We start from the raw sequence: 13,618 nt of genomic DNA, 5'->3' as shown, positions 1-13,618 counted from the left end.
CCCGGTGGGATGGTATGGGGTTACACGTCTCGGTCACCTCTTGTTCGGATTGACGGCACTTTGAACAGTGGACGTTACATTTCAGATGTATTACGACCCGTGGCTCCACCGTTCGTTCGATCCCTGATAAACCCTACAGCAGGATAATGCACGACCGCATGTTGCAGGTCCTGTACAGGCCTTTCTGGATACAGAAAATGTTCGACTGCTGCCCTGGCCAGCACAGTCTCCAGATCTCTCAACAAATGAAAACTTCTGGTCAGTGGTGTCCGAGTAACTGGCTCGTCACAATACGCCAGTCAGTACTCTTGATGAACTGTGGTATCGTGTTGAAGCTGCATGGGCAGCTGTACCTGTACACGTCATCCAAGCTCTGTTTGACACAATGCCCGGCGTATCAAGGCCGTTATTACGGCCTGAGGTGGTTGTTCTGGGTACTGATTTCTCAGGATCTATGCACCCAAATTGCTTGAAAATGTAATCACATGTCAGGTCTAGTATAATACACTGCTGGCCACCGTAAGTGCAACACCCTGAAGGAAGCATCCGAATCAAGTGAAATTTACACCATGAGTTTGCAGCGATGAGATATGCAACTGATCAGAATTTCAGCGCAGACGCACACCACGCGCGCCTGTGGCGCCACCTCATAGCGCCATTTAAGGCTTGGCGATTTCGACGAGTGTACGTTCGGCACGTGTGTTTACCTTGTGGTTGTTTCACAAGACGATCAGTTATGCCTCGTAGACAACAGCGAACATCTTTTGATCAAGTATCCGAGTTCGACAGAGGAAGGATAGTGGCTTACCGAGATTGTGGATTATCATACAGAGAAATCGCTAGTCGTGTTGGACGAAACCAAACAACTGTAATGCGGATATGTGACCGTTGAATGCAGGAGGGTACGACGGACCGACGTGGTCGATCGCATTCACCTCGGTGCACCACTGCACGTGCTGATAGGCAAATTGTGCGCATGGCAGTGACGGATCGCTCAGTGGCATCCCGAACCATAGCACAGCACATTGCGTCTGTAACGCATCATCCAGTGTCTGCGCGTACCATTCGACGCCATTTACAGCAGAGTGGTCTGTCCGCAAGACGTCCATTGCTTCGTCTACCATTGACGCAGAACCACAGACGTCTCCGTCGCCAATGGTGTGATGACAGACGGATGTGGACGGCAGAATGGAATGACGTTGTCTTTACTGACGAGGCACGCTTCTGTCTGCAGCACCACGATGGTCGGATTCGAGTGTGGAGACACCGTGGAGAGAGGATGCTGGACAGCTGCATTATGCACCGCCACACTGGTCTTGCACCGGGTATTATGGTATGGGGCGGTATTGGATATTACTCTCGCACGCCTCTAGTACGCATTGCCGGTACTTTAAATAGCCGGCGCTACATATCCGAGGTGCTGGAGCCAGTTGTCCTTCCTTACCTTCAGGGCTCGGCCACAGCCATATTTCAACAAGATAATGCGCGACCACACGTGGCACGCATTGTCCAAAGGTTCTTCGTCAATAACCAGATTGAATTGCTTCCCTGGCCGGCTCGCTCTCCGGATCTTTCGCCGATAGAAAACATGTGGTCCATGGTTGCTCAACGAGTGACCCAGATTACATCCCCAGCTGCCACACCAGATGATCTTTGGCAACGTGTGGAAGCTGCTTGGGCTGCTGTACCCCAGGAACACATCCAACGTCTCTTTGACTCAATGCCGAGACGTGTGGCAGCGGTGATCTCCAACAATGGCGGCTACTCTGGCTACTGATTCTGGCAGGAACCACATGTCACAGACGTCTGTAAACGTAATCATTTGATACTTGGTCAACATGTTATCTACAAAATAAATTTTGTTGTGCTACCTCTTGTCTTTCTTGGTGTTGCATTTACGGTGGCCAGCAGTGTATATTTGTCCAATGAATACCCGTTTATCATCTGCATTTCTTCTTGGTGTAGCAATTTTAATGCCCAGTAGTGTACATGCAAGTCACAGGCTGTGTGGTAAATACTTCTTTAATTATGTGTTTAGATCTATATATTATCATCGTCATCGTCATCATCATCATCATCATCAGCAGCAGCAGCAGCTAAATTTGGAAAAAAGATCAGTAAAGAATCACAAATAATACTTAGTGCATAATAGCAGATACTGACCAATAAAAACAAATAGAAACTATATTAAGGTACGACGTAGAACATACCAGGGTTTGCATGAACACGTCATACCTATGTATGAACTCCTCTATCTTATTCATAAGACAATGCAAAACTGAATCATTACGGCAGTTGCGCCGTTTAGGAAGACAACTAGGCCACCAGCTGGTGGCGTTGGTGAGCATTAATACTCAAGACTTAAATACACTAGTTACAGTTCCACAAAAATGACAAAGATACAATCTGGAGGTCGAGTACAATTACAAAAGATTATACACTATTCGCCATTAAAATTGCTACACCAAGAAGAAATGCAGATGATAAGCGGGTATTCATTGGACAAATATATTATACTAGAACTGACATGTGATTACATTTTCACGCAATTTGGCTGCATAGATCCTGAGAAATCAGTACCCAGAACAACCACCTCTGGCCGTAATAACTGCCTTTATACGCCTGGGCATTGTGTCAAACAGAGCTTGGATGGCTTGTACAGGTACAGCTGCCCATGCAGCTTCAACACGATACCACAGTTCATCAACAGTAGTGACTGGCTTATTGTGACGAGCCAGTTTATCGGCCACCATTGACCAGACGTTTACAATCGGTGAGAGATCTGGAGATCTGCAGAATGTCCTAGCCAGGGCAGCAGTCGAACGTTTTCTGTATCCAGAAAGGCCCGCACAGGACCTAAAACATGCGGTCGTGCATTATCCTGCTGGAATGTAGGGTTTCGCAGGGATCGAATGAAGAGTAGAGCCACGGGTCGTAACACATCTGACATGTAACGTCCACTGTTCAAAGTGCCGTCAATGCGAACAAGAGGTGACCGAGACGTGTAACCAATGGCACTCCATACCATCACGCCGGGTGATACGCCAGTATGGCGATGACGAATACACACTTCCAATGTGCACTAACCGCGATGTCGCCAAACACGGATGCGACCATCATGATGCTGTAAACAGAACCTGGATTCATCCGAAAAAATGACGTTTTGAACATTCGTGCGCCCAGGTTCGTCGATGAGTACACCATCGCAGGCGCTCCTGTCTGTGACGCAGCGTCAAGGGTAACCGCAGCCATGGTCTCTGAGCTGATAGTCCATCCTGCTGCGAACGTCGTCGAACTGTTCGTGCAGATGGTTGTTGTCTTGCAAACGTCCCCATCTGTTGACTCAGGGATCGAGACGTGGCTGCACGATTCGTTACAGCCAAGCGGATAAGATGCCTGTCATCTCGACTGCTAGTGATACGAGGCCGTTGGGATCCAGCACGGCGTTCCGTATTACCCTCCTGAACCCACCGATTCCCTATTCTGCTAACAGTCATTGGATCTCGACCAACGCGAGCAGCAATGTCGCGATACGATAAACCGCAATCGCGATAGGCTATAATCTGACCTTTATCATAGTCGGAAACGTGATGGTAAGCATTTCTCCTCCTTACACGAGGCATTACAACAACGTTTCACCCCAGAACACGTAAGAAACAGATTGACCGTCCTTACGGCAGAACAGGCAACCGAAAAAATAGTTTTCCCGTCGGTCAACAGATGTCGCAGGCGACGCTACAACGCTAACTGACCTGTCCATGTCGCGGTATTGGCAACGCTGTATCTTCGGTGACGTGAATGACGCTGATTTTCGTTCGGCTACAGCGCTGCGTGCGAAATGCATTCGTCACGCTGCTGACTGTAGCTCATCATCGGCTGTGGTTTTTCCCGAGTTTTCAATCTAAGAATGTAGATTAGCTCCTGTAATTCTACAAACCAAGTTTATTTCTCACAATCATAAGCGAAATGAAATAAATGAAAAGTAACACACAAACATTTCTGGCGAGTTACTGTTTAAATCCAGACTGTATTGCAGTCACATAGGTTTTACACTCGCCTTCCATGTCGTCTATTTCCTCTTTGCTATACAGCTCTTCTCATACGGATTATGGTGGTAAAAAAGATATCCACGTGCAGGTTAACACTAGAAAGTTTTCAAAATCCGCACTCCGTTATGATGTGAATTAATGCTGGACATATTTCAGTGACAGTCATTTCAAATTAAAATTCTTTTACATTGCATGTAACTTATCGTAAATGATATAAGAGTGGCACAAAACGATGAATTTTGGATTGTTGTAGAAAGGGGGCTGCAAACGCGGTAATATACAAGTTAAAGCGTGTTTTTGGAGCATATTTTGGAGGTGTCAACTTTGAAGAGCCACAGACGGCAAACCATAATTATGTTAAAAATTTACTTTGTACAGTTTAAAGATAACCCTCAAATATTCGCAACAGACACAGTTATTACTGGGGATATCCGCACTCGCGCAGACCTGTTACTATAAGTAGTGTTGTTTTCAAGTGAAAGCTCTGAGAGGATTATTAGCGCACAGATTAAAAAAAATTAAAATAGTCGGCGTCTAAGGTTGGCATGTTATGCTCGTTCTCTTCTATTCTCCTCCCTTCATTCCAGTATAAACGCTTGTTCACAAGTAGAAACGAATGGCAGTGAACATTGGCGAATTATCTATGAATACTCGTTTGCTGCAGTGTAAACGAGGTTTTACACTCGTTCACTTCGTTCGCTCTAGTATATACCAGGATTTAGAGGGACTGATGACTTAGCAGTTAGATGACGGCTATTATTCATTTATTTCACTGTTGCGATTTCAGCTCTAGAGCCATTTTCAAGTACCAAGGGAAAGGTCTTGTAAGGTAATGCTTCTTAAATTGTTTACCAAATGTTACCACACTATGCTTTGTTTGTTATCCATAACTTTTATTGGTTTCAGTTTTCACATTGCACACAAAAATCCCACTACAGCCAAAATTACAATAGTGAAGTGTATAAACAGTTTAAAAAAGTCCAAATCGCAGCAAAGATTTCATTTAAAAATTGTATGATATGATTCTTGTACAGGAAGGGCTGCCAAATTATATCAGAATATAAGATCGACAAAATTTAGATAGAATCGAGTGTTTAGGGCACTTTATTAATTCTTACTAGTAACAAATTTATTGATTTACCTGAATTTAAAATCCACTCCCGTAACCTTCCTTTATCTTTGATGGGAAATCTGAACATTTTTAGATTAGGATTTGTCCGTCTACTCCTACCACAGTTGATATACTCGCAGGCCCTCGGCATGACGACTCGACTCACTACTACTGGTATGTCAGAAACAGCTGTACTTCAAAGACGTCAAATGGTGGAAAGCTGCATGCGTTCGGACGATGTTGCCACATATTTCACAGAACGGAGTGCCATCTAGTGGTTGGTGCCACAAGTAAGGGTGTGACGCTGATGCCGCCTGGTGGCTTTCCCTGACAAGGGTTGCCTGCTAGACTAAGCGATTGGGCAATCTGTTTCTTACGTGATCTGGGGTTTCACCAGGCAACGCCGGTCAACTGCTGTTTGTGTATCAGAGATGGGTTGGAAACTTTCCTCATGTCAGCACGTTGTAGGTGTCGCCACCGGCGCCAACCTTGTGTGAATGCTCTGAAAAGCTATTCATTTGCATATCACAGCATCTTCTTCCTGTCGGTTAACTTTGGCGTCTGTAGCACGTCATCTTCGTGGTGTAGCAATTTTAATGGCCAGTAGTGTACATCATGTCATGGTTTTTGAAATGACGTATATTTCTTTTATAATTAAACATGACGTCCAGGTCGTATCTTCGTCATTTTCATGGCGTTATAATAACTGTATTTAAGTCTTAAGTATTAATGTTCACTAGTATCGCCACCTGGTGACGTGGTTGTCATCCTGAACGGCGCAACTGCTGTAACGATTCAGTTTTCCGTTGTCTTGTGGATAAGATATGTGACTCCATACTTACGTATAATGTGTTCATCCAAACCTTGGTATGTTTTCACACTGTACTTTAATATATTTGTTTTTAGTGGGCAGTAACTACTATCATGCACTATGTCATTTAGTGGAGAGCCAAAGAAACTGGTAGACATGCCTAATATCGTGTAGAGCCCCAGCGAGCATGCAGAAGTGCCGCAGCACGACGTGGCATGGACTCGACTAATGTCTGAAGTAGTGCTGGAGGGAACTGACACAGTGAATCCTGCAGGGCTGTCCATAAATCCGTAAGAGTACCAGGGGTGGAGATCTCTTCTGAGTGGCACGCTACAAGGCATCCCAGATATGACCAATAATGTCCGTGTTTGGGGAGTTCGGTGGCCAGCGGAAGTGTTTAAACTCAGAAGAGTGTTCCTGAAGCCACTCTGAAGCAATTCTGGACATGTGGGGGTGTCGCATTGTCCTGCTAGAATTGCCCAAGTCCGTCAGAATGCATAATGGACATGAATGGATGCAGGTGATCAGACAGGATGCTTACGTACGTGTCCGCCGTCAGAGTCGTATGTAGACGTATCAGGGGTCACGTGTCTCCCCAACTGCACACACCCCACACCATTACAGATATTCCACCAGGTTGAACAGTAACCTGCTGATATTCAGCGTCCATGGATTCATGAGGTTGTCCCCATACCCTACACGTCCATGCGCTTGTTAGAATTTGAAACGAGACTCGTCCGACCAGGCGACATGTTTTCAGTTATCAACAATCCAATGTCGGTGTTGACGGGCCCAGGCGAGGCGTAAAGCTTTGTGTCGTGCAATCATCAAGGGCACACAAGTTGGCCTCTGGCTCCGAAAGCCCATATCGATGATGTTTCGTCGAATGGTTCGCACGCTGACATTTGTTGATGGCCCAGCATTGAAATCTGCAGCAATTTGCGGAAGGGTTGCAGTTCTGTCACATTGAACAATTGTCTTCAGTCGCCGTTGGTCTCGTTATTGCAGGGTCTTTTCCGGGACGCAGCGATGTCGAAGATTTGGTTTTTACCGAGTTCCTGGTATTCACGGTTATCTCGTGAAATGGTCGTGCAGAAAAATCCCCACTTCATCGCTAGCTCAGAGATGCTATGTCCCATCGCTCGTGCGCTGACTATAACATCACGTTCAAACTCACATAAGTCTTGATTACGTATCTACGTATTTGAATATGCATGCCTATACCGGTTTCTTTGGCACTTCAGTATGTTTCCGGTACTTCACGGATTTTTTAAAGATTTATCTGATGATGATGATGATGATGATGTATAGACGGAAACTTGTAATTAAGGTACTCTCCACACAAACCGTGATTTCGATGTTTTTTTTATTTTATTTTTTTTAATAACGTCCATAATAGCCTCCATATTCTTTTTCTATTGCTTCTCAGGCCAACTAAAGAGGACCTCAACATAACTATTTCTCTTTTCCTTCATCCTTCTCTAAAATTCTTTCATTCTGAAAGAACGAGCTCTGCTCATCTCAGCTGGCCATTTCACTCCAGTTCTTTTACTGTTTATTTTTCTGGGGAATTTTGAATTTCTTGACTTCTAGTCTGAATGGTGTATGTCGTCTTAAGTCTCCTGTCCAACCTGCATTTCGTCTAACAAGGAAACATCACCAGCTTGGTCTCACAATCTTAGGAGAAAATAGCACAATTGCGAGATATCAGCCAAAGAAATCTATCCTACTCCAAAATTTGAGCCTTAATTCAGATAGCTGTTCTTTCAGAAGGTAATGACAGCGTACCGTCACAATTATGGCCCAAATTTTCCCGTGGGATAGATTGCTGGGACTCATATCTTGCAAGTGTGCTACTTTCTCCTTAAAATATGATATCAACTTACGGTTGTTTCCTTGTAAGTTGTTTTTTGTATTGTCTCTGCACACATCTTCCTTGTCCGTTTTCCTGTTTTGCAAGAATGTGTGGAATTACTTCTTTAATTTTTGTCATTCTTTCTAGACGTCCATAGAGTGTAACACTTCTTTTCCTGATCTCATCTGTTATTTTAGGGCACTATATGAATACGTTTTCTTCTTAGATCTCAAAACTCAGTTCCATATACTATTACGATATCGTCTGCAAATGTCAAATAATTTATTGTTTCTTTCGAGCTACCCAGCTTTATGTAGTAATTAACTTTTTGTTGTTAGTATTTTCCACTCTCTTACAACTTTTTCCAGCTCACGACTGAATAACACTGGCGACAAACTGTCTTCTCGTGTGACTCCTGACAGAATTCGGTACTAGAAGTTGTTGCAAACAATTGAACTATAGATACTATGTTTGTGAGACTTTGTTTAGTTATTTCAAGAGCTTCCTGTCTATTGCAAATTCCTTCACGGTTTCGAGGCGGCAGTCTCTGTCTATCGTATCACAATACTTATTAAAACTAGCAAACAGTAACACTATCTTCTTATTTGATATTTTTATTTACCAGTTTGTTTAAGGTTTAGAATTTGCTTTGGACAAGACCTGCGACTCTTAAATCCAGCTTGATATTTTCTAACTTGTATATATAACTGAGAATGTGATACATCCAGACAAGCTTTTGATAATATTTTCTGTTTTACGGGTAGTAATTAAATGCCTTTGTAATTATTGATTTCTGTTTTATCCCCATTTTTATGAAGAGGGTGAACTAGCGTATCGTTCCAATTTTCTGGAACGGTTTCAATGACCCAGACCTTCTATAGTTTTTCTTTTTTAATTGTGACACCTATATCTTCATTAGCTTCTAGTTTCTCTGATGCAATACTATCTTCACCTCTGGCTTTGTTTTGTTTTAATTGTTTGATGTAAGTTTTACTGAATCGATGCTTCGTAGTTTTGATTTTCCATGTGGAACATTCCAATAGAATTTAGTTCTTTTGTCGGGTTATCACAGTTCAATACCTTTTCAAGTACGCTGCCATTAGGTTATTGCTTTCTTCTTTGTTACGTGCGAGTTTTCCATTTTCTACCCTGAAGCTTTGCGATACCTGAATCTACCCAGACATGTTGTTGTTGTTGTAGTCTTCAGTTCAGAGACTGGTTTGATGCAGCTCGCCATGCTACTCCATCCTGTGCAAGCTTCTTCATCCCCAAGTAACTACTGCAACCTACATCCTTCTGAATCTGCTTGGTGTATTCATCTCTTGGTCTCCCACTACGATTTTTACTCTCCAAGCTGCCCTCTATTACTAAATTGGTGATCCCTTGATGCTTCAGAACACGTTCTGCCAACCGATCCCTTCCTCTAGTCAAGTTGTGCCACAAATTCCTCTTCTCCCCAGTTCGATTCAGTACCTCCTCATTAGTTACGTGAGCTACCCATCTGATCTTCAGCATTCTTCTGCAGCAGCACATTTCGAAGGCTTCCATTCTCTTCTTGTCTAAACTATTTATTGTCCATGTTTCACTTCCATACATGGCTACACTCCATACAAGTACTTTCAGAAAGGAGTTTTTGACATTTGAATCTATACTCAATGTCAACAAATTTCTCTTCTTCAGAAATATTTTATATCGTCTCTACTTCGATGATCATCATCAGTTAATTTGCTCTCCAAATAGCAAAACTGATTTACTACTTTAAGTACCTCATTTCCTAATCTAATTCCCTCAGCATCACCTGATTTAATTCTTCTACATTCCTTTATCCTCGTTTTGCTTTTGTTGATAATCATCTTATAGCCTCCTTTCAAGATACAGTCCATTCCGTTCAACTGCTCTTCCAGGTCCTTTGCTGTCTCTGACAGAATTACAATGTCTACATCTACATCTACATCTACATTGATACTCCGCAAGCCACCCAACGGTGTGTGGCGGAGGGCACTTTACGTGCCACTGTCATTACCTCCCTTTCCTGTTCCAGTCGCGTATGGTTCGCGGGAAGAACGACTGTCTGAAAGCCTCCGTGCGCGCTCTAATCTCTCTAATTTTACATTCGTGAACTCCTCGGGAGGTATAAGTAGGGGGAAGCAATATATTCGATACCTCATCCAGAAACGCACCCTCTCGAAACCTGGCGAGCAAGCTACACCGCGATGCAGAGCGCCTCTCTTGCAGAGTCTGCCACTTGAGTTTATTAAACATCTCCGTAACGCTATCACGGTTACCAAATAACCCGGTGACGAAACGCGCCGCTCTTCTTTGGATCTTTTCTATCTCCTCCGTCAACCCGACCTGGTACGGATCCCACACTGATGAGCAATACTCAAGTATAGGTCGAACGAGTGTTTTGTAAGCCACCTCCTTTGTTGATGGACTACATTTTCTAAGCACTCTCCCAATGAATCTCAACCTGGTACCCGCCTTACCAACAATTAATTTTATATGATCATTCCACTTCAAATCGTTCCGTACGCATACTCCCAGATATTTTACAGAAGTAACTGCTACCAGTGTTTGTTCCGCTATCATATAATCATACAATAAAGGATCCTTCTTTCTATGTATTCGCAATACATTACATTTGTCTATGTTAAGGGTCAGTTGCCACTCCCTGCACCAAGTGCCTATCCGCTGCAGATCTTCCTGTATTTCGCTACAATTTTCTAATGCAGCAACTTCTCTGTATACTACAGCATCATCCGCGAAAAGCCGCATGGAACTTCCAACGCTATCTACAAAGTCATTTATATATATTGTGAAAAGCAATGGTCCCATAACACTCCCCTGTGGCACGCCAGAGGTTACTTTAACGTCTGTAGACGTCTCTCCATTGATAACAACATGCTGTGTTCTGTTTGCTAAAAACTCTTCAATCCAGCCACACAGCTGGTCTGATATTCCGTAGGCTCTTACTTTGTTTATCAAGCGACAGTGCGGAACTGTATCGAACGCCTTCCGGAAGTCAAGAAAAATAGCATCTACCTGGGAGCCTGTATCTAATATTTTCTGGGTCTCATGAACAAATAAGGCGAGTTGGGTCTCACACGATCGCTGTTTCCGGAATCCATGTTGATTCCTACATAGTAGATTCTGGATTTCCAGAAATGACATGATACGCGAGCAAAAAACATGTTCTAAAATTCTACAAGAGATCGACGTAAGAGATATAGGTCTATAGTTTTGCGCATCTGCTCGACGACCCTTCTTGAAGACTGGGACTATCTGTGCTCTTTTCCAATCATTTGGAACCCTCCGTTCCTCTAGAGACTTGCGGTACACGGCTGTTAGAAGGGGGGCAAGTTATTTCGCGTACTCTGTGTAGAATCGAATTGGTATCCCGTCAGGTCCAGTGGACTTTCCTCTATTGAGTGATTCCAGTTGCTTTTCTATTCCTTGGACACTTATTTCGATGTCAGCCATTTTTTCGTTTGTGCGAGGATTTAGAGAAGGAACTGCAGTGCGGTCTTCCTCTGTGAAACAGCTTTGGAAAAAGGTGTTTAGTATTTCAGCTTTACGCGTGTCATCCTCTGTTTCAATGCCATCATCATCCCGTAGTGTCTGGATATGCTGTTTCGAGCCACTTACTGATTTAACGTAAGACAAGAACTTCCTAGGATTTTCTGTCAAGTCGGTACATAGAATTTTACTTTCGAATTCAATGAACGCTTCACGCATAGCCCTCCTTACGCTAACTTTGACATCGTTTAGCTTCTGTTTGTCTGAGAGGTTTTGGCTGCGTTTAAACTTGGAGTGGAGCTCTCTTTGCTTTCGCAGTAGTTTCCTAACTTTGTTGTTGTACCACGGTGGGTTTTTCCCGTCCCTCACAGTTTTACTCGGCACGTACCTGTCTAAAACGCATTTTACGATTGCCTTGAACTTTTTCCATAAACACTCAACATTTTCAGTGTCGGAATAGAAATTTTCGTTTTGATCAGTTAGGTAGTCTGAAATCTGCCTTCTATTACTCTTGCTAAACAGATAAACCTTCCTCCCTTTTTTTATATTCCTATTAACTTCCATATTCAGGGATGCTGCAACGGCCTTATGATCACTGATTCCCTGTTCTGTACATACAGAGTCGAAAAGTTCGGGTCTGTTTGTTATCAGTAGGTCCAAGATGTTATCTCCACGAGTCGGTTCTCTGTTTAATTGCTCGAGGTAATTTTCGGATAGTGCACTCAGTATAATGTCACTCGATGCTCTGTCCCTACCACCCGTCCTAAACATCTGAGTGTCCCAGTCTATATCTGGTAAATTGAAATCTCCACCTAAGACTATAACATGCTGAGAAAATTTATGTGAAATGTATTCCAAATTTTCTCTCAGTTGTTCTGCCACTAATGCTGCTGAGTCGGGAGGTCGGTAAAAGGAGCCAATTATTAACCTAGTTCGGTTGTTTAGTGTAACCTCCACCCATAATAATTCACAGGAACTATCCACTTCTACTTCACTACAGGATAAACTACTACTAACAGCGACGAACACTCCACCACCGGTTGCATGCAATCTATCCTTTCTAAACACCGTCTGTACCTTTGTAAAAATTTCGGCTGAATTTATCTCTGGCTTAAGCCAGCTTTCTGTACCTATAACGATTTCAGCTTCGGTGCTTTCTATCAGCGCTTGAAGTTCCGGTACTTTACCAACGCAGCTTCGACAGTTGACAATTACAATACCGATTGCTGCTTGGTCCCCGCATGTCCTGACTTTGCCCCGCACCCGTTGAGGCTGTTGCCCTTTCTGTACTTGCCCAAGGCCATCTAACCTAAAAAACCGCCCAGCCCACGCCACACAACCCCTGCTACCCGTGTAGCCGCTTGTTGCGTGTAGTGGACTCCTGACCTATCCAGCGGAACCCGAAACCCCACCACCCTATGGCGCAAGTCGAGGAATCTGCAGCCCACACGGTCGCAGAACCGTCTCAGCCTCTGATTCAGACCCTCCACTCGGCTCTGTACCAAAGGTCCGCAGTCAGTCCTGTCGACGATGCTGCAGATGGTGAGCTCTGCTTTCATCCCGCTAGCGAGACTGGCAGTCTTCACCAAATCAGATAGCCGCCGGAAGCCAGAGAGGATTTCCTCCGATCCATGTCATCGGCAAACCTTAAAGTTTTTATTTCTTCTCCGTGAATTTTAATTTCTACACCAAATTGTTCTTTTGTTTCCTTTACTGCTTGCTCAATATACAGTTTGAATAACATTGGCGATAGGCTACAACTCTGTCTCACTCTCTTCACAACCACTGCTTCCCTTTCATTCCCCTAGTCTCTTATTACTGCCATCTGATTTCTGTACAGGTTGTAAATAGCCTTCCGCGCCCTGTATTTTACCCCTGCCACCTTAAGAATTTGAAAGAGAGTATTCCTGTCAAAATTATCAAAAGCTTTCTCTAAGTCTACAAATGCTAGGAACGTAGGTTTGCCTTCCCTTAACCTATTTTCTATGATAAGTCGTAGGGTTAGTATTGCTTCGCGTGTTCCAACATTTATACAGATTCCAAACTGACGTTCCCCGAGGTCGGCTTCTACCAATTTTTTTCCGTTCGTCTGTAAAGAATTCGGTTAGTATTTTGCAACCGTGACTTATTAAACTGATAGTTCGATAATTTCACACCTGTCAACACCTGCTTTCTTTGGGATTGGAGTTACTATATTCTTCTTGAATTCTAAAGGTATTTCATCTGTCTCATACATCTTGCTCACCAGATGGTAGAGTTTTGTCAGGGATGGCTCT

General features: G+C 43.6%; 1 protein-coding gene across 1 annotated transcript in view; it reads left to right on the top strand.

Annotated features, from left to right (window-relative positions):
- LOC124776629 overlaps positions 1 to 13,618 on the top strand; it is a 455,847-nt gene that overhangs the window by 429,798 nt on the left and 12,431 nt on the right. The window lies entirely within an intron of this gene.

The sequence above is a fragment of the Schistocerca piceifrons genome, chromosome 2 (genome assembly GCF_021461385.2).
Source record: "Schistocerca piceifrons isolate TAMUIC-IGC-003096 chromosome 2, iqSchPice1.1, whole genome shotgun sequence".
NCBI classification, from domain to species: Eukaryota; Metazoa; Arthropoda; class Insecta; order Orthoptera; family Acrididae; genus Schistocerca; species Schistocerca piceifrons.
The sequence above is the reverse complement of the archived record's forward strand: the minus strand, read 5'-3'. Positions and strand labels throughout refer to the sequence as shown.